We start from the raw sequence: 21,719 nt of genomic DNA, 5'->3' as shown, positions 1-21,719 counted from the left end.
CGTCAATAAACATAAGGCGTTTAATAAAACATTTTTTTTTTGCTGAATTCAGTACAAAGGTTTTCACTGTTTTTCCCTCTCTCACGACACAACAAAAAGAAAAGAAGAAAACTCCTGAGTCACATGACAGACTGAGAGGGATGGCAAGAGTCCAGTATTTTTCTGCTGGGAAAGGCTTGCCTGGACTATAGCACCGTGAGGGCAAGTGAAGTCAACATTCAAGTAAAAAGAATACTGACTGCAGGATTATGCAAAAACTACAGCGCCTGTTTTCACGCAACCTGAATAAAAGGTGTAGCATGGGCCAAAAAAGAACCAATTAAATGCCGCTAAATCAAATGTAGGACTCTGTCTGCTTAATATTTCATTTTATTATTTTTTATACAGTGGCCTTGCTTGCCCTCCATAGAAAGCCCTTCTAGTTGGATAATTCATTTATTCCTAAAGTCAGAGAAACTCTCATAAAAATACAAAAGCAACTGCAATGACATGCTGTGCGCACACACACACACACACATACACACACACACAAACACACACACACACACACACACACACACACACACACACACACACACACACACACACGACCAAGAGAGTGTCATACTGAAAGTATACACAAAGCAGCAGTTGCTGCACAGAGAGCTTGTGCCCAGTGCAGAGACAGATGAGTGAGAGAGAGTGGTGGCTTACAGATGTTCGGTGTCCCACAGCAGTTGTTGGACCTGCAGTGGAACGTCAGCCCAGGAGGATGGAGAGTTGAGGCACAGCGGCAAAGAAACAGAATGGAACATGAGGTCACACTCAAAGCTTCAAAGCCCACAGCACCTCAAACTGCTGGCACTGCCAACAGCCAGTGAGCAAACATGAAGTCAACAGAAGTCAGGGGATAGATGATGACTAATATGAATTTCATCACATTTAAAGCACTGGGATTTTTTTTCCTCAAGTCAGACCTATGGTATTTAAAAAAAATTAGGGCATGTTGCTCATTTGGAAAAAGGAAACAAGGGGTTGTTAAAAATACTTTTCCCTTGTCTTGTATTTCATAAAGAAAATCTCTTATGAAGCAAAAATAATTTCAAAATACTAGAAAGCAAAAGTAATGTTAAAATTACATTCTTTGTATTCTTATTAAATAATTTAACAATGCTGTTGATTGACAGCAGACAGTATGTTGCCGTGCATTTTACAGCAGTCATTGTTATTTTATCTCCTTCTGCAAAAATAACTTAAATTTAAATCTACCAAGCATTTCAAACAATGCCAACCATATACAAAACTTCACAATAGTGATGGCTTCTACAGACTAAAACTACACACAAAGCATGGGGGTTTCATACACAGATCCATAGACAGAACATTGCACTAATTTCACTTTTCGTGATTAAAATAGTTCTCATACTACTTTTGCTTCCCGTAACTTAAGCAATGTATCGACAATAGATTGAATCTAAGCGTTGCGCTACTGTTTCTCACTATCTCCTCAGTGTTCTTCCAAACTCAGATTGTAGCACTTCAGCATAACACTGGAGCACTTGGGTGATTGAAGACTCCTGATTGACACCAGGTATTTTGCACATTTGCCATGACTGAACACTTGAGTCCTGCCTTGCAGCAAGTGCCTGCTTAGTCTTGCTGACTTGATTGCTTTTATCATTGTTCAAACTTGCACGATGACACACTCGGACATTGATACTGTTAATAAGATCTCTCTTGTCTGGCTATTTTGGCTACCCCCTCACACAAGTTTGCATCACTTTCTCTCCGGGGTATCTAATCTTCTGCTTTTGGTCCCAATTTTGAACTGATCCAGACTTCTCAGTTGGATCTAAACCAAAATTACAGGTCTAAACTTCATCAGGCTACAGTGGGGTAGCTTCCCATGAGGCCATTGTGGGAGGGCCTAGAGAGTGAGTTATATGAGTGTCAGCACTTTTCATTTAAAATACTCCAGTTAGAATAAGGGATGTGCATTTCAGGTAAAAATTATATTAATAGTAAGTGGGAACCATTCAAAGCCTGTTCAAAGATAGCACCCTTATCCAAAAACATGACCTATTCTCATGTAGAAAATCAATAAACGCACAGGCTTCCCGTAACCCCCACCAATATTAGCAGTCACTCCCCAGCAAAAGTAGAGTTTTTCTTTTTAGAGCACGTAAACAGGACAGCAACTATCCCTCCAGACCCCTTGAATGCTGGTATGGTCACTGCCCTTCAAAATTCCTGCTAGCATCACATTTTCGTCCTACAGTTAAGAGTGATACCAGGAGCTCTCTCTTTTCTGCACAGTGTAACACTAGCACATCAACATGCCCCCTATACCCAACAGGAATATTCTGTATCTAATCTAATAATGTAAAGCAATTACTTATATATATGTTTTTAACATGTTATACTTTAAAAGAGAGAGGAATGATTGCATGTAATTTTGGTTGGACTTTAAATCATTGCTTTTCCAGGTGGTCTGTGACAAGGTGAAAATGGCTGCGGTCATAGTGACAAGGTGAAAATGGCTGCGGTCATAGGTCAAGCTTGTTTTTTTTCCTCTCTCACACACTGACATGGTACTGTAAAATGCCTGTTGGCTTTTAGACAGCTCTCAAAGCCTTTCCTATTAGAAAGACCCCTGTGCCCAAGCCTTGTCAAGATTTTCACATCCAGCTCTAACTGTATGAACTGTCCTGCAGACAAACCCAGATGAAACCAACTGGTGATTTCCTCCATGTTTCAACATTCTATGTACTACTTCAAATATATGATGCAATGTAATTCAAAAGTTCACTTGATGCAGTTATTTTTTGATGTATAAAATGACTAAGCTTGTTCCTTTTCTCCCTCCTCTTTTTAAACATTCAACAGGGTGCGCATGCTTTTTATGTTTGTGTGTCTGCAAATGTATCACTGTCTGTAAGCGCTGTGTTTGTCTGTGTGCACATGTATGCATGTGGGTGTGTATCTGTGTGTGCTAAAGCTGAAGGATCACACACACATGGTAGTGTAACATGATGAATATTCTGCTTTGCGTCTGGCTGCTGTGGTCTCCCTCGGCATGGGGAGCCTTGTAGCTGGAGGTGGGGGCGGTGGTCGGGAAGGGGTACACACTCTAATGGGCTACCCAGGGACCTGACGCCACTCTCCTGAGACACATGGGCTCTATACATCCTAGCCTGCAGCCTTTGTCAAAATGCACACTTCCTCAAATATTCCTTTTCAAATCCATTAACTCCAAATTCAAATCCACACCCAATTAGGCAAAGCAGGTCAACTTCATAGGAACTATATAATTCTGATTGCATGAGTAAGTTGAGGTATGGGGTGTGCATAGACAATGTTTATGATCATGTGAAATCAAATTAAATCCTTCGGAAAAAACTATTAACTATTATTCAGGTAGAGATGATTTTCATGGGCTCAGTCACAAAGGTTTATCAGGGGAATAATAAGCCAATTAAGAGATATAAGTAAAAGTAATGTTGTACACTCTTTTATTAGTGTCATCGAACTCTCAATTACTGTTTTAACTGTTTGTTGTACAATCTGTCATCATAATACTGGAGTTTAACATCATTTTGATAGTTTGCAGGGTAAGGATGTGGATGTGCCAAATCCTTTCTTCTGTAATACATTTGTGTGTGTGCATATAGGACTGGAAATTAAATGAAAAACACTCCTTCATTCCGTATTTATGTGTTCATTTATGTACACCATTTGTCTCACATTGAGTTATACACATCTGCGAGCGTGTGTGTGTGTGTGTCTCACCTGTCTCCATGACCGCCATGAAAAGCTGTGTGCCTCCTGCCCCCTTTAATCAGAGTAGCACAATGGCGAGGCTAAATCCGCCTTATCTCTACACAATCAGATTAAAGCGGATTGCTGCTCTACTAAGTACCACAAAGTAAATCGCAGCCCCCGCTTGCGGATCAAGATGATTTGATTAATAATTTGGGATCATATTATCCTTTAAGAAGCATAAATTGTTTTATTCTTATTCATTTATTTTCCATTTGTTTCCACCACCCCCACCACTACCACCAAACCAACAGTTCCTAAGGCTAAACATAGATCGAGAGATTATCTTCCCCACCTGAGCAAGTGCTCTGCCCACCTCCCTCCCATTTTTCTCCTTCAGTTCATTTCTCCACTGTGGTTACTGGTTTGTTGTTACTTCCAAAAGTGGCCAGATGGGGGTGCCATGCCTGCTGCACACATTGGGGGCCTCCTCCCAACCTAATCTCATCAAAATAAACATGCCAGCAGTTGTCAGCTTCCTCCGCAGCGAGCAGCAAGGAGGGAGGGTGCCATAGAAACAGGTCAGGCTAATCATGCATATAATTGCATTTTGACATTTTGGGCTACTGGGACCAGACCTTTGGATATCAGGTTATCCTCGAAGCACTTAAGTGATTAACAAATGAAAATGCAGCTCTGAAACTTAATTAGATATTATGTCTTGTGTGTGCCTACAGGGTGGGGTTTTAGGATATCGATGGTCAATGGGTGTGTGTGTGTGTGGGGGGGGGGGGGGGGGGGGGCACTGTTTTAAACCAGAGAAGCTTTTTTAACACCTCACCAAAGATACATCACTGATCACGGTGCTTATTTTTTCCCACAATTTCACACTTAATTTCAATGCAAAATCACTCAATATTGAATGAAGCTGATGCTTTAACTGTTGCTTATTTGTATTACTGATCAACAGCAAGGAAAGCAGAGGACTTCATTAGCCTGCTTTACCTTTCTTGTTTGCTCATAGGGATAATTACAGCAGTTCCCCTCCCCAGTGGCACAGTGAAAGAAAAACATTTACACTTCAATTTTACAGACACATAAAAAATGCTGCTCCTGTCTTTTGTTCTGTCTCACTAACTTGCTTTTAGTATTTATATCTCCTCTCTCCCTCCACTACCCATGATATATTAGTGAGGAGTAAATAGCCACAGGCTACAATCATACCATCGTACAAGATTACAATTTACTCGCATGAATACAGAGATGCAGCCATCACTGCAAATATTTGATTTTCCATCATGTGGTGTTTCACATACTGGACTGATGAGCTCAGGTTCATGTGACATATCTATGCTTAACTACAGAAATAGCATGAAATGAACTGGCTGCGATCTGAACATAGCCTTGTCTTCCTTTTATCACAATAACTGCCAGCCTCCACCAACCAGTCAAGTTGTAGTTTACATCAATGGCCAAAATCATCTGAAGGGCTTGGCAATACATCAGATTTGTTTACAATGATAGATTTAGCTTCAACTGATTATGCAGATACGATCATCAAGAATGACTGTTGTGTTACAATTCTTTTTGCAATGATGCTCTGTTTTTTGTATGGAATGACAGAACAGCAGATTTTGGTCAACAAATGAAAAATTAACTAATTCAGTTTAGAAGCACTTTGGTTTTAAGGAGTCTGATGAAGTATAAAAATAAACAAGAATGATGTTTCCAAAATGATTCAGAGTGTAATCATGTTAAACATGATCTTGATGATGAAGAAAATATTCAGGGGGCAAACATCCTAGCTTTTCACAGAGAACGAGCTGGCAGGAATTTATTGAAAAAACATTTTGCTTAATTGACGCCAAAATACAACTCCTGACTATTCTTCAAATAATTCAACCAGATTTTTGATTCATAAAAAAAAAAAAGAGTCCAAAAATGCATGACATTACTACAGCAAATTATTGCTAAATAAATGCTCAATATTCATGAAAAAAGACATTTTTTTTTACAGTTAACGAAAAGTTGAGGGCTATTAATCATGTTTTCCTTTCCAGAAATTCAGAGAAACTGCTGCTGTAGAATATGAAACATAATCTTCTTGATATAAGTAGCATTCTCTCACAAAATATGATGATTCCAAAAGCTTTTGTCCATATACATCATTTGGAGCAGAATTATGCAAAAATAAGAGTCCAGGTTTAAAAATATCCTATCCTCAAAAGGTACTATTCTTGAACTGTGCCATTCAATAATGGTCAGATATTTTGTACAGAGAAGATGACCTTTGACCTTGTCTTTTTTACTGCAATATTCATCTGAATGGGACAGACTATACCAAAACATAATGCAAGTCATAAAAAAATAGTTTGATTCTTGTCATTATCATCATTGTACTTTCTTGTTGTGCTTTTATTTTTTAAACCTGTAATGACCAAAAAAAAATGCCAAAATGATTATGAGTGGAAAACAAGGAGATGTGTGGGATTGATGTATGGCATTTTTAATAGATCCCTTAGTTGTGACAGAAGTCTAATTTAACAGATTTAATGTTTTATGTGACACTGACCTTTAATTTTATTTGTTATTTATTCCAGTTTGATATATGTTTCACTGACTGAATGGCACAATTCAGGGCATGAAGGTTTACGAACAAGAGCTAATCTAATTAAAGTCAGGGTCATGACAGGACAAGTCTTAGATACAATATGTAATGTGTATGTGGTGGTAAGGCTGATTGTTATGTGGACATGTGAGTTCTAGAGCTGTCAGCCCCCTCCACCCTTTCCTGTTCAGAGCTCATCATCAGTATAAAGACTGTGATGAAGACATGGCTCCCGACAGACGTCCTGGACCATGTCTGTGTTTGTGCCTCTGTTCCATGAGGAAACAAGAGCTGTCAGTCAGAGAGGATAGACGGGGAGAGGGAGGGATGCTAGGGGGGTTTGGGGTTGAGGATGTGGGAGGGTGGACAGGGGAAGACTGGGTCTCAGCTGTCAGCTCTGCACACTCACATATGGTTCAGTGTCCTAGTACCACTATGTTAAATGACAAAGAGCCCTCCCTTCCCATCATCATAGACACACACAGCTTAACAGACACCTCTGTGTGTCTGCAGCTCTGCACAGGGATATGTGCATGAGAACACACTCACAACCCTGCACTCATTTTCAGATACAACATCACAACCTTAAATATACACAAGTATGCACACACAAAGCACATTCACAGGCAGGCATGCTCATCTCCTGCATTTTGCATAGGTGACACATTTCATTATTCAAAGCTTCTTTCCCGGGATGTGGTGTGCACATTGGGAGGCGACATGCACTCTCTCCAAACAAGGCACGCCTTAATTATGCATGTTCAGACTACAGGCATTGCATTTTGGTGTGCATGTGTAAGTGTGTGTCTATGTACTCGTGTTTTGCTTAATTGTGAATGTTTATATGACGGACATTTGCACATTGTTGTGTGTAAGAGGAAATTAGTATACCTTCATGTGTCTCTGTATGTGCATGCAGTCAGCACCACTATATGTGCGTCTTACTGAAAATTATATCTTCACATTTGTCCTTGCAGGTCTGAGAGTGCAAAGCTACATCAATGACTTGTGATCGGTGATTAGTTAAAGTTTAAATCCCATATTATCTGCTAACAAGCAGATACAAAGCTGTCAATACAATAATGGTACATTATACTGTGTGTGCCAACGGTTTAAACAAGACAGTCTATGTTAGCTAAGCTGATTCGGTGCAAACAGACGAGATGTAGTGTGTCTTGAAGGGTTCCCACCTGACCCGCCCCTAATCAGAGCCAACTTCTGCTGCAAGCTCTCAACAAAACATATTTGTATTGTTGTTGTTTGCTCTGCTCCTTTATCTGCCTGACAAGGTTTTGAACTTGCCCGCGTCTCCCTGAAGAGACAGAAGTGATGAAACAATTCCAAAGATGGTGGTTCCTGACGTTCATTCAGCAACAAAACTCGCTGCGAAACACATAAGTAGGCTTTCATTTAGGCGATTACACCAGATTAAAATTCCCATTAATGTTATGGAGCGCACGTTCCTTTAGAAGAGGCCTCCGCTTTAAGTGTCGACACAACGGCACATTAGAACAGTGAGCATCACATTAACCAGCAGCACTGGCAGCTCAGAGGTGCAGCAAGACAGGGATTTTCAGCTTGATTGGGTTTTCATCTAGGAGTAAAGGGATGAATTATTTATTTTCAGACTTGAATTTGTGTGTGAGAGAGTATACGAGGTGTGTGTGTGTGTGTGTGTGTGTGTGTGTGTGTGTGTGTGTGTGTGTGTGTGTGTGTGTGTGTGTGTGTGTGATGGATGAAAAAGCCAAGCCAAGGTAAATACTTTAAAACATTCTACCTTTCACTTGATGCAGAAAAACAACAAGCTTCAGGGTCAGAGTGCAACGTTCCCAAAAGTGAAATTCCAGCAATTATTCACAGGAGATCCACAGCGGGTGCTCAAGGCAACATGCCCACATCCTTGAGTGGGCAGAGGAGACTGACAGTCCCATTATAAAACGGCCCGCGTGACAGATAAATATTTCAGACACAAATAAATAAAGGATGCTAGGCGTTTTCCCTTTGAATGACTTTTCACAGCTGAATGCCCACGGCCGGTTGCCCCAGGATCTCCTGACGGCACCTTTCACCCCTCCCTCCCTATCACCCCACCACCCATTCCAACCCAGGCTCAGTGCAACACCCCAAAACAAGCCACCACCAATCCCCCTCCCTTTTGGACCCCACAGTCCTCCTCCTCATCTGCTCATATCCCCTGGGCTGACTCCCTCTGGCAGCTGTATGCAGGTAAAGGCGCTGTTCCTCCATTTCTGGGTACAAAGAACCAATTAATCTATGTGTCTGAGACACAGTGTCTAGGAGGGCCTTCCTATTGTGTTTGTGGATCTCTGTCAGATGAGCTAACTCAGAGGCAGTGCCCATTGTTGCCCTGTAATTACTGTAATGTGTGGAATACATGTTGAATTGTAATGACTTCTTTTGGTAAATGTTACCTACAGGGTGATTACAAATGAGTTGAGAAGGATTCTCTCATGGGATATGTTAAAAAAAATACTTGATAGTAAATTAAGAGTGCTAAATGTCTTTGGCAGTAATAAGCATGGTTAAGCATCGCCTCTGCCCTTCCCAATAATTTATGGATTACCTTGCTCATTTTATTAGGGCTGTGTGCCATCCCATAGGAGCAAAGAGTGATAATTCAATTAAAAGGAAAAGTATGAGATGTTCCTGTGGTTACAGTCTTAAGGGAGGCCAGATGGGAATCTTGCCACTACTACACCACCTCTCCCTCGCCTCAAAGCAAAGAGACGGAAAAAAGCAGAAGAGGAACCGTGTCCCAACAGTTATCAGTTCTTTCCTCTAAGGTATACACTGGGAAACGATAGGAGACATGCATGAGATGAGAGATCAGAGGAAGTGACAAGAAAACTCAGCTTCCTCAAAATATAGAGCAGTACAGCTTTGGTACGGCTACATTTGTACAGGAATAAGATTCAGACATTTGCAGCCCCAGCACTGAACAGTTCTGAGAATGACAGTAGAAGCCATACACTGTATAAAGAAAAAACATGCAAATATCAATACTGACTCACATTGTATTTTACTAGAGCACCTGACTAGGTTGTAATCACACTGACATGGCTTCCTGGGTTAGACTGGTCCAAATGTTTCTACTGTGTATACAGTAGTTTGGATATCAGGTTATCACTTTGATGTCCTGCTGGGCGGCACTGAGAAAGCAACTCTTCTACCAATGGGACTATTACACTTGGCAAGTTGAAATCCTGAGAACACAAGGTCTTTCTGACTGTCTTTTAGTTTGTCTCTCCTTCTTTCACATTTCCCCGCTCCATCTTTCCAAATATTTGTGTTGAGCGGTGTTAGCATTGAGATAAAAAGAACACTAAAATATTAATGGAGATGTGCTTTGTTCTGGTGAGCACAGAGACGTAGAGCCGTAGTTTTTCTGACTGGTAGAAACCAGGTCTGATTCATTAGCTGGGGTGTCTGTGTGAGGAGGTCCACAGAGGGCTGCCACATCCACTGAGATTGCTGGGTAGGCCAACCCCCCCCCCCCCCCCACCACCCAACTTAAAACACCCCCTTTCAATCAAGTCAATGCAGTCTCTCTGTCTCTATCCTCCATTCTCCTCATTCTCTATCATTATCCCCCACCACCTTATTCTCTATGCAGTGCTTCAACCCCAAATTCTCTAAAAACCATGCTTTAATGTCTCGTGAATTCTTCACATTTTATTGTCTCATCTTCCTTCTCCTCCCCATGATAAGTTTCCGTTTAACTCCCTCCAACCAAATCCCCTTGTATGCATGTTCTTTCTAGTGCATCTCCAGATGTGAAAGTGAACCAAGAACAAAAATCATGTCTCCAAGCTGTATTCGACACTAGATCTTAGGGTTAACAAGCCAGAGACCTAAGAGCAAGGATCTGGTGCTACACTTCACCCTCAGTGACTGCCTTTGAGAGGTAAAATGCTATGTATTCACACACGTTTGAATTATGCCGAGCTGTGCCGGGAAAGATTGTACCACAGGGAAAGTCCAGTTTCTTTCTCACATCTTTCCTCTACCTCACTTTCCCTGTGAGACAGAGATGATCAAACCTTACTGAGTGGACACAGTCCCTACACAAACTGGACAGGGAAAACCTAGAGAAAGTAAAAGAAAGAGATGGAAATTGTAGACTCCTCTAAAACTCCTTTCTTCCACAATCCCCTTAAAAAGATGAACCACCTCCCCCAAGTATAGAGTACAGCTCATTGGGATAGTCTAAGAGCAAGATTGAGGATTTCTGGGATATGTTTTATCTTTGTTATGCTCTTAAGGAAAAAAAAAATCAATGGAGCAACAAGAGGACAAAAGGAAAAAGATAACAACGAGGTTGGATAAAGTAAAGTTAGTACAGATGTTTTGATACTTATTAAGAAAAGTACACTTGTTTCAGGATTAAAACTTATTTATTTGGATTTCTGTGTGAGAAAACTGTGCGTGACAATGTCTCGATTAGTTGGGAATTCATAACAAATGTACACGAGCTGCTATGTGTGTTGTGGTTTCTGTGTATCTATTGTGGTTTGTTGGGATGCAGCACTATTCTTGTTCAAATGGCTTGTAGTAGTCCAGAGGGAAGAAGGGGAAATATGGGGACACATGTTCTACTTGTTCATTGTGTAAACAAGACTTGACAACCTTACCTGATGCAAGAGAGGAATCATGCACTCCAGCAGCAAAAACCCAAAAGAGATGTTTTAGCACATGAAATAAATAGTTAGGAGGTAAGTGCAAATGATGTTCGTCTTCCTCACATCCAGGGTTATGTTACATTATGCTATATATTCTGTAAATGTCATTTTGTTTGATTTTTCCCATATTATGTTGTGTTATATTCTGTTATTAATTGCACAAAAATAGGTTGCATCCACAAACCCACACAGATGACAAACACATATGCACAGACTACACAAATATTTATCTTTCACACACACACAAAGTGTCCTTGCTCACAGGCAAGCTAGCAAGCAAACAATCACACAGATGAGCCACTACAAGCTCAAAATCCTTTTATTACCCCTCATTGTGGAGAGGATATAGAAGTGGCCTGCCAAGTGCTTCACTCGCTGTATATAAACCCTTAAAGCCTTGTCCCATACTCAATGAAAGGCAAGTGCAATCTGTAAGCAACCCTGTTCCCATATGGGCCAGCCTGTCATAGGCCTTGTTTGCCTTTGTCCTGTAGATCTCTGAGGTCCAAGGCCCGCACACCCCAGCCTAGCTCCAGGCATCTATTAAATATGCACCTTCGAGTTGCTGTGAAGACAGATCCCAACCAGCTAATCTCATCACAGGCTGGGGACCCTCCACATATGTAAATCTACATCTGTTCTCCTTCAAAGAAAGAGATTCTCAAGGATTATCCCTCACGCAGACCCAGACACAAACGGACATATACTCCAACACACAAAACACACAAGTGCCCATTTCGCTCACATTGCCAATGCCAATTAAGATATCCCTTCTCTACCACATGTACTTTTCTTCCATCCCCAGACCCTCCACCCCACCTTAAAATTTGCTTGATAGTGAACAATGAGCAAAAAAATGGCCTTTGTGTCTTTGCTTTGTATTGTCCATATTGGAAGGTGACAAGGCAAGGCCTTACAAAACCTGCCCCTTGCCTGAAGGGTGTGAGTGGTATTAGGGTGCTGGGGCTGGGCCAGGGATCCATAAAGAGCAATGCCACAGGCTCAGGAAGCTGGCACCATACCGAGAGAAACATCCTATAGCGCCCTGGGATATCATTATACATCCCTACAACACAGGATTAACTTGCTCACTGCCTGTGAGCTGCCATGAGACAGTCTAAGGCAAAGACAGCTTCATCAAACATCAGTGACTGGCAGGTGAGACTAGTAATAGATAAGTGTAAGGCATTAGTGTAAATGTGCAACCCTCCAACACAAGTTGCATGCCAATTCCAATTAACAACTTAACCAACAGCGCAGCAGTGCAGGTGAGTAAAAAAGAAGGAAGAAGTAAATATATTAAATAAAATAGAGAAGTAAATACAAATAATATTGTCAACTGAAGTTTAACTGGCAGAAGCAGGAACAGTTTGGGACATTAGAGAACCTGATAACAGAACCACTCTTGCTTCAGAAAAATTTACTCATTTTACTGTTTTGTTTCAGGGGAATCTCAGAGTGACACACTCTTTTGCAAGAGCAACTTGATCACATCCACAGAGTTACACATTCAAACCTGAAAGCCAGTAAAACCAAAGGCTGATCTACTGGCCACTCACCATCTCCAGTGGAGTTGAGCAACATGGGCTCAGGGCAAGGAAAATGACCACTATGCCGAACAGAAACTTGCTGTTATTTGTAATATGTTGTGTACCACTCTGCACTGGGCATAAGAGAGAGCTGTAGCTTTGACTGGGCATAGACAAAAAGAGGACAAATCTTTCATTTCTGTCATTCCTCATGATTTGATACTCTGATCATGTCATTCGTCCTGATTTGTTTTGCAACTGTATCAGTCGTTGAAAAGTATCAATCATGTATGTTTGCTTGAATGTCATTGAAATACTTACAATGCCTGGATAGCAGCCATTACACTTTGGTGACAGTGGCACTGTGCTTACACTGTAAAGGAGTATTATTGTTGACAATTTGGGGGGGGGGGGGGGGCTTATTCTATTACTGTAGAACTATGTGGCGATTAAACATTTTGGATTCTTCAAATGTTTGAACCATAATGCTTAAATGCTGTTCCCTTAGATCCTACTAAAATGCTGTCTGGTATAGTATCAAACGGCTATGTATGCTGAACACAGACTTTGACTGATCATCGGATAAAATAATTAAATTTTCTGTTTGTCATTTTCCCTATGAACAGCATGCCATGCTTTTAATGCTCCACCAAAATCAATCAAGTACATGCTAAATTTACTTCACCTCGAGATGGACGAGCATGTTCACATGCAGTGAGATTGTATAATTAGACTTTTAAAAAAGGGGCTCAAACACAAAGAAAGACCATCTGACATGACATAACAGCTACACAGAGAATGGTTAAGACGTGTTCGATAGATCCGATTTGCATGTTTAATTAAGCTATCAGCTCAGTACAACAGAGACCCGAAACCTAAAGCCGCAGAGTCAACAGCCCCTGTAATAATACCTCCCTCCGGTCAGAAGGGCTGAGTAGAAGTGGAGGGAGGAGAAGAGGGAGGAGGACAGGAGGAAAGCAAAGAGGTTGCGTGTGTGAGTGCATGTGTGTCTGTGTGTGAGTGCGTGTGTGTGAGCGCGCATGCAAGGGGGAGTCTAATAGAAAAAATAAAAGAAAAGCGCAAAGCTTTTCATTAACACCCTGTGAAAGGTACATTCACACTCCAGCCCACTAATTAAGTCAGGCCTCACTCACTGGGGAGAAACAGTAAAGGGGAAAGAGGGTGAGAGGGAAGCATAAAAAGGAGCAGAATTAAGAAAAAGGAGCAAAATTTAAGCAACTTGAAAAAAATAAAAGGAAGAAAAAGCCAAAAATTGTAGTGGATGGTTGGAAAAAAGAGAGTGATGCATCAGTAGTGCCAGGGAGGGAAAGGAGGAGGGAGGTACTGAGATAATATCTTTCCCTCTAATCAGGTTGATTTTAAAGTCACTCGTTGCCAGTCCACTGCAGGCCTCATTAACTCGCCTCTGGCTGGCATCATTGTTCAGGCAGCGTTTGAAATTCACCAAAGGAATGGAGATTTGCTTTAATCCGGGCCCATCAAAGGTAACACTGATGCTGCAGTGACGCTGTGCCTCTGGATTAGGCCAAGCTTGAGGGGAGAGAAAGACGAGAGTGGGCGGAATTAGCGAGTAAGAGAGACCCATCCTTAAAATTTAACCATTTAGAATTCAGAAGGTGACAGGTCTCAAAAGCCTCACTGGCACTGCAGATGACACTTCCAGGCAGCATTTGACTAATCTGGATGGTCTAGGTTACATAATTATGCCATGACAATTTGGGCACATATGTCAGAGTACACACTGGCAGCCAGTGTGTCAATGCAAGGAAGCTTACAGGAGTAGGGATAAGCGCCATACTGTCCCTGCATTTACTCTCCACCGTGCTCTGCTAGGTGCTGATTTGGGCATATTTGCAATTCAAAACAACTTTTTGAAAAGAATATTTTTCGTCTCATGAATACAGAATTTGGGAGACAGGGTTTAAATTGCACATAGCAACAACAGGAGACCATTTTGTGGTTAGCCTACCCCTGGCTGTGTCAGGAGATGACTGGCACCATATCTTGGAGATGACAATACCACAGTACACTGCTGTAGCACATGTACAACGTTAGAGTAGTCAATCAGTGGACCCACTGAAAACAGTAAGTTCTATACTTGGAAAAAGTAATTTAGTACAAATTAGAGACAAAACATTTTGTGTGTGTGTGTGTGTGTGTGTGTGTGTGTGTGTGTGTGTGTGTGTGTGTATCTGTGGACACGACAAATAACCTGGAGTCACACATACATTATATATATATATATATATATATATATATATATATATATATATATATATATATATATATATATATATATACACATTATATATATATATATATATATATATATATATATATATATAATGCAAAAATTATGCCTGATAGCTTTGATACACGGCATGCAAAAATAAACACTTTTATCACCTTCTAACTGCATCTTGAAAACATATTTTCTGAAAAAGCTACTCCTTCTTGTGGTGAGAACACTCCTCTAAGAGATCTACATCTTGAGGTTGAAAAAATATATATAGTGACGTCTCATCTTTATTCATGAGCAAAGCCACTGCAGTTTCCAGAATACCAAAGAAAAGAGTATCTATTCTGCGAGGCTGCATTCTGGCATTTCTACTTTTGATGTAAGTGCTAAAAGGACAAGTCTATACAATGTAGCTGTTCATTCCCAGACTGTTAGCTCCTCAGACAGTGCACAGTCACAGGGTGTGTTTCATGCTGATTCATTGCATGTTTATGGCATGTTATAAAACATTAAGAGTTTCAGTTATCACCAATTAAATCCCAGAATGCTTTGCTCCAGTCAGACCCTGGGGACACTGTGGATTCTCAGGGCAAGGTAGAGAGCTGAGGATAAGTAGGAGTGGCAAGGAGGCAAGACATTGTGGGTATCAGGGCCCCAGGCTCACAAGGGGAGCCAGGTTAAGCCAGTTAAGGGTATTAGAACTCCGAGCTGATGAAAAGGGGCCCTTGCCGATAAAATTAAAGTAAATCTCGCCTAAATCCACCTTACAAAAGGAGTTTAGACTTTGTCATTGTGCAGACCACAGTAAACAGGGGGTCCTTGGGTGAGCCTCCCTTCACACGGGACAAAGTCTCTGCCTTTGTCCAATGTGAGGAACTGATCTTACCCCAGTAGGCCAATGTTAGCACACAGATCTCAGGGTTAGACACACTCAAACCTATCAGCTGTTACACAGACTCCAACAGCCACACTGTTATCCTGAGCTTTACATAAGCTGTAAGTTCACCACTGATTTGGACACTCTACCATTACTGCTCAAATTTTGCCCAGAAGACAGGGGTGATACCTGTATGTCGCTCCAAGCTCTTGGACAGGCCTCTCAAAGAACAGTCTCCTCACTCTCCAAACTGTTTCACAAATCTCGGCTTTTTTTCCCCCTTCATACACTAAATGGATTGCTTTTGCATTGTGTTCCTGCAAAAACTGACGAATCCAGCTTCCATCATCCTTTTCGTCAAAGCATGAGCTGATTTTCCCGGATGGCTGCTGGGCACTTGTGCTTTGAAACCAGGATCGCAGTTGAAGGAAAAAAAAGTGCTCCTCATTCACTTAAAAAGGTTCCAGAAAGGCAAGCACAATCATCCTGTTAATGGTTCTAATTGAGGCATCATCATACCCGTCACACTCCAGCTGAACCTAGCACAATAAATATGTGTTCAATTAAGATCCATCAAACGCTTCTAGCCACCGCTGCTGGAAAAACAAAGAGGGCCCCTGGCCCATGGGCCTCATTCAATTCACCTGGCAATCATATTAAGATGCTCTCATTTCTGACCTGCTTCAAATTATCTTTGGGAAAACAAAACCCTTCTCCTATCCATTTGTGCCAGGATGATTGTTCTTCCTCTCCGGAGTCAAAAACTTTGGCAGATTATAGCCTCTTTGTGCTTGAAAGGTACTGAAGTAGGTGTCACGTACGATTACAGTCAAGGTCTACACAAACACGCGCACACACGGTAGAGAGGCCCAGCAGGCATTTGTGTGAGCCCTGCAAAAAAAATAAAAACATTGCTTCAGTAATTATCAGTCAAGGAAACCATAACAGTGTTCACACAACAGAAGAATGCAAAAACAAAGGAGCTATTCAGCAGCAGTAACACCCAAGGTGCTTTCATAGTGACGGCCATCGTGTCAGCTGACACAATGCTGCTGAATGAAATGAAAGATAACCACCGCAGGCAACCAGGTGCTTCTTCCGTTTCCTATGAGTCTGTTCTCAGCACATTGAGCATGCATATGTGTGTGTGTGTGTGTGTGTGTGTGTGTGTGTGTGTGTGTGTGTGTGTGTGTGTGTGTGTGTGTGTGTGTGTGCGCACACGTTTGAAACAAAGCACGGCTGAAAAACTGAGAACACTGTCTTGATTACACATCTGATGTTGATGGTGTGGTGAACACTTACAACATCTGAGAATGGCTTAGAAAAATGTGACTACAATTTACAAACATGAGTAAAACATAACATTGAAAGTAATTATCTGCTTGAATTAAAATTTCACTTATGTGCAAAAAACCCTCCTTGTACCCAGAGTGTGGCATTTTTGAAACATATACTGTCAACTCGTTTAGTAAATCTTGCATAAGCCACATTTTGATCTACTTTAAATCTAATTTTTATGTTATAATTAAACAAAAAAACTTTCAATGTCCCTAATTGCATGCCAGTTTAGTTAACAACTTCCACAAAAGAAAAAGTAGATTTTCAAAGCATTTGCATACCAGGGCAGTAACTTGAACAAGGTGTAAAAGTAACACGGGCAGAGCCCAGAGCAGTGCATGTGTGTCGGCCCCCAAAAAGGGTAGAATGTCCATCACAAGCCTTACTATACCAGATGATAAATCATCCAGCTACAGTCGGCCATAAGGAGAGTTTGCCAGTCAGCCCTCTTACTCCAGAACAGCCTGAGGTTATCATGATGTGCCAGCACATTTGGTCTGAGCGTTTGACTGCTTCACCTCCTAATCGTGCCTCCTCTGGGCAGCACTCTCCTGGGAGACGCCCCATCCTCTCCCTTTCCTGCTCCTCTGTCTTTCAGCAGACTCTCTGCTGTTACACTGAGAAGACACATAACTGTGGATGGAGGAAGCTTGCAAAGCTTACATTGTTTCAACAATGTATGTTCCCTTCTGCCCAATTTACTGTTGTGCAGACAACTGCACCTTTCCATGTTATACTCTCATGGTACACCCCATATTTTGGCCATTTTCAACCTTGATTGGTGTTACTTTTTTTAATAAATCATAATCAATGAAACGTTAAAGGACTTGGGGCCTCATGTATCAGTGCGGTTTACGCAAGAAAAACGTGCGTACGCAAGGATCGACGCTCACGTTCAGATGTATCAACGCGAAAAGTTCGTCGATACTTGCGTTGTTTCACGCCAACTCTGGAGGTGCTGTACACAAAAAAGCCTTCCGGTGGGAGATGGCGGACCGTTCCGGGGTGAGCCAGTCAACCCTCAGCTGGGCCATGCCCTTGCTGGTGGACCTGATCATTGAATAATATTATATTAAATATCAAAGCGCAATTTGCGGCAGGAGCCGGATTCTCTAATGTCTAATTCTCTAATGACTTCACTCATGTTGCCATAAGCGCCATCCCATGAGGAACACGCTTACATTCATCGTAAGGGTTTCCACTACATCAATGCGCAGATCATCGACGCGCAGAGGCTGGAGGGATGGACGCAGATCCCAGCCAGGCAGCCGTCCTCGCACGCATGAATTTCATTTCCACAATGTGAAAGGGTAAGAAGCTACGACACAATTCATGAAGCCAGATTAATCTATTTTGTCCGCGAAACGTTCCAGAACATTTATCAGGCGGTTCAGGCTCATTGATCCCGTTATGTCCTCCTGCGACTGCAGGACCGCCTGTATGAGGACCCTCCCTCTGGATTCGCGTGGGCTGAAGGATGCGCCGCTGGGTCCGGGTGGGCTGGAGAACCGTCCGCCGCTTGTCGTCCTGGTGCTTGGGCCAGGGGACAGGCTGGTCCGAATGCCGCTGGTCCTGGTGGATGACTCTGAGCCGGCAGGTGTGCTGCACGTCGGCGGCATGTCTGACGGATCAATTTCTATTCAACATATTGGTTTATTCAAATGTCTGATTCTGTGTATTTGTTGCCTTTACATCTGTGGCAAAGCAGGTGGAAATGTTGCGTAAGAAATGGAGTTGCCACTAACCCTCCACACTCTCGGAGTCAGCGTGGGTGGTGGCGACAATCCCCCAACAGAGGTGCTGCCCATGACTGCCGCCACCCACTGCTCAAATTCCGTCAGGTGCCCCTCTCCCTGACCCCCACCTGTCTGACCGTTACTCCTCCGTGGGGCAGCTGTACGCCGCTTGACCTCCACCTTGAGGTCCTGTTAATGCCATTTTCCATGTTGTTATTTAAATTTAGATTGAAGCCAATTGATGATTGTAGTTGTTGCATTTAGTGATTGCGCAGTGTTGAATTTAGTCCTTCGTTTAGCTTGCATTGTTTAGGAAGTTAGAATTGCAGACATGCATTAGAAATAGAGAGGAAATCTTTCAGAGCGCCAGCAGTGGTGCAAGCTGATGACGTAGTGATGCTCGCGCAGGTTTCGTGAGGAAAACTGTGCATTGTATCACTTTGATGGTTCAGTAAAGGAGGAGCCAACACTTTTCTACCGTCGTCATAAAACTTCAAACATGTAGCGAGTCGTTCTTTCCATCATTAGAAGAGGTTCAGATGTATGAACATGATGATCAACAACACTGGTGATGAGAAGGGAACTTTAGCCAATAACAGGTCCCACCACTTTTTTTAATCTCCGCGGGGGTGCGTTGCTCTGAACCCACCTTGTGCACCCTCTCACTTCTTATCCACTCACAACGTTTGTTTATCCTGACACCACTAGACAGGCTGCCAAACAGAATCTGCTGCCTCTCCTCCACCTCCCCAACCAGCACCTCCAGCTCCACGCCGTGAACCTTTTTCTTCGACATTGTTTTCAGAGCGCGGACAGTGGAGACCCAATTTAAATGAATTTAAGTATTTATAGGTGGATGTAACGGGGGCAGGCCCGGTCGCTTCGACATCTGCACTCAATTCCACGCTGATTGGGATGTATCAAGGAAACGTGCTTGCATGGCGTTCTCACATATTGATACATTCTGATTTTTTTTTGCATACGCAACTCTCTCTCTTCTTGCGACCTCAAGTTTTTAGTGTGAGATCCACGCAAGTATTGATACATGAGGCCCCTGGTCAATGTTCTCATCAGCTGATAGTGCTGCTCTTCCACATACAATCAGGGCTACGTCACTGAGATCAAGCACTTTGTCTTTAAATATCTTAGTAATGTCCTCAGAAATCAACATTAATATTCACACAGGACATGGAAGCACTGTGAATATGTTCATTCTGCAAGAGTAAGACCTACAGTTTATCAAGTAAATATACAGTGCAATCAAGTAGCTACCACTGTGAAAACATAAAATTAATGCTGTGAGCCAGCTATGTGCTATCTGTGCCTGAACACACTGAATCTAACAATAATTACTTCTAAATGTGTATTAACAAAATAACAAGTAACATGCTCACTGTACACAAACAATGTAAAATATCTATCGTTCATAGTTTTTCTTGTAATTCACTGAGGTAGCTCTGTTATGAGATGATTCATGTAATGAAGTTTCTTTTTCTTTACAAGCATATTACTCAGTCTGAAAAACATGCAGAAATATTCACTTGGTAGAATGACACTTCCATCCATAGTGGATATTTTGAGCAAAACTAAAGTGTTCCCCTTAAATTTGTATCCCATGTGACATTGCTGACTATATGTAAAACACATGGTTATAAAAGTGTGAGCTAACCAACCAGTTAATCTGCAATGATAAATACAGTTTTCAAGTTTCCACCGTAAAAACTGCAATGAATGTTTCAGATAAGACTTGGTTCAACATTACATTGGGTTTGTATGAGACAAATTCATCCACTCATAACAATTTCCTGCTCTACTTATTGTGACAGTGTCATAACCATTTTATGTCTCCCATGTAATCATCTGTTTCCACAGCAGAGTCAGAGTCAGGCTGTTTGTATGTGGCCTGTGTAGGAACACAGGCCACATACATCCTCCTCTGTGGCTTGTTGTGCTGCACATTTCTGAACCCACCCATTTATTTTGGTTTGTCTTAAACTATATTTATCTTTCTTTCTCTGACAAGTGGGACATAGTATAAAGAGCAAAGCCTCCTTCTCTGACTCTCAGTGTCGAAAGAACTACTGTGGGACTCTTGTGTATGAGGTGCTGCAATCATAATCCAAATTGTAAAAATGTACATGCTGTTTAACAATGATAATTTCAGAAATGCACAATTTATCTTCCATGTATCAGCCAATATTAGTATCACTGACAGCAACCAGTGAATGTCATATCTGCTGATAGCTGATGGACAATGTTTATTTGATGATGTGAAAGAGAGTCAAATTAAATGTTGTATGACTGTCTTTGTGTTGCTTCAGATTGTGTGATAAAGGGCCAATAGAAATAGAACGACACTTGTTATTCCTTATCATGATGTTTTCTATCTATGACTTGGAAGGGATATACATAATAAAAACCAGATACTCAAACAAAGCAACAAGAGAGAAATATCGGTATCAGCATCGACCATTAAACAATGCATGGTGTGATCAGTGGATCTATAAATGGTTGGGTGTCTGAACAGACTAGCTCTAGTCCATTTTGTCTCATAGTAAGTTGTAATGCAGTGCATAATGCTTCAGCGGTACTCTCCTTTCTCTCCACAGCTGTTATACTCTCTTATAGTGAGTCACTGGATTCCAAAGGAGCCCTGACTACACCAGATGAACTATAGCTATATAGCTATATACTAATAGAATCAAAGATACAGTAACATACTATCTCTCTCCAGAGCTTTTCAACCAGCAATAGTAAGACACTGACGCAGTTCAAGGGAAGGGGAGCCCACGCAAACCACCACAAAAATCTGTGCCTGCTTAGAGTGGGGAATGCAATAATTCCCTTGTTTCTTACAATAAGGATTTAATGGTCAGTACATGGCTACTGTACATGTAGACGTTAAACCAAAATATTGCGTTTTTGTTTTTGCA

General features: G+C 41.7%; 1 protein-coding gene across 21 annotated transcripts in view; it reads right to left on the bottom strand.

The window, feature by feature from the left end:
• LOC147269674 (uncharacterized) overlaps positions 1 to 21,719 on the bottom strand; it is a 353,014-nt gene that overhangs the window by 310,171 nt on the left and 21,124 nt on the right. For 2 of the 21 annotated variants that reach the window (XR_015110555.1, XR_015110556.1), the window contains exon 4: positions 694 to 725. The exons of the other annotated variants lie outside the window; for them this stretch is intronic. The gene's annotated coding sequence lies outside the window, so the exon portion shown is untranslated. The remainder of the gene's footprint in view (positions 1 to 693; positions 726 to 21,719) is intronic. 21 annotated transcript variants of the gene reach the window in all.

Source organism: Aulostomus chinensis, chromosome 2 (genome assembly GCF_037954235.1).
Source record: "Aulostomus chinensis isolate RoL2024-O1b breed Wild chromosome 2, RoL_Achi_v1.0, whole genome shotgun sequence".
Lineage (NCBI taxonomy): Eukaryota > Metazoa > Chordata > Actinopteri > Syngnathiformes > Aulostomidae > Aulostomus > Aulostomus chinensis.
This window is presented reverse-complemented; position numbering and strand designations above follow the sequence as displayed.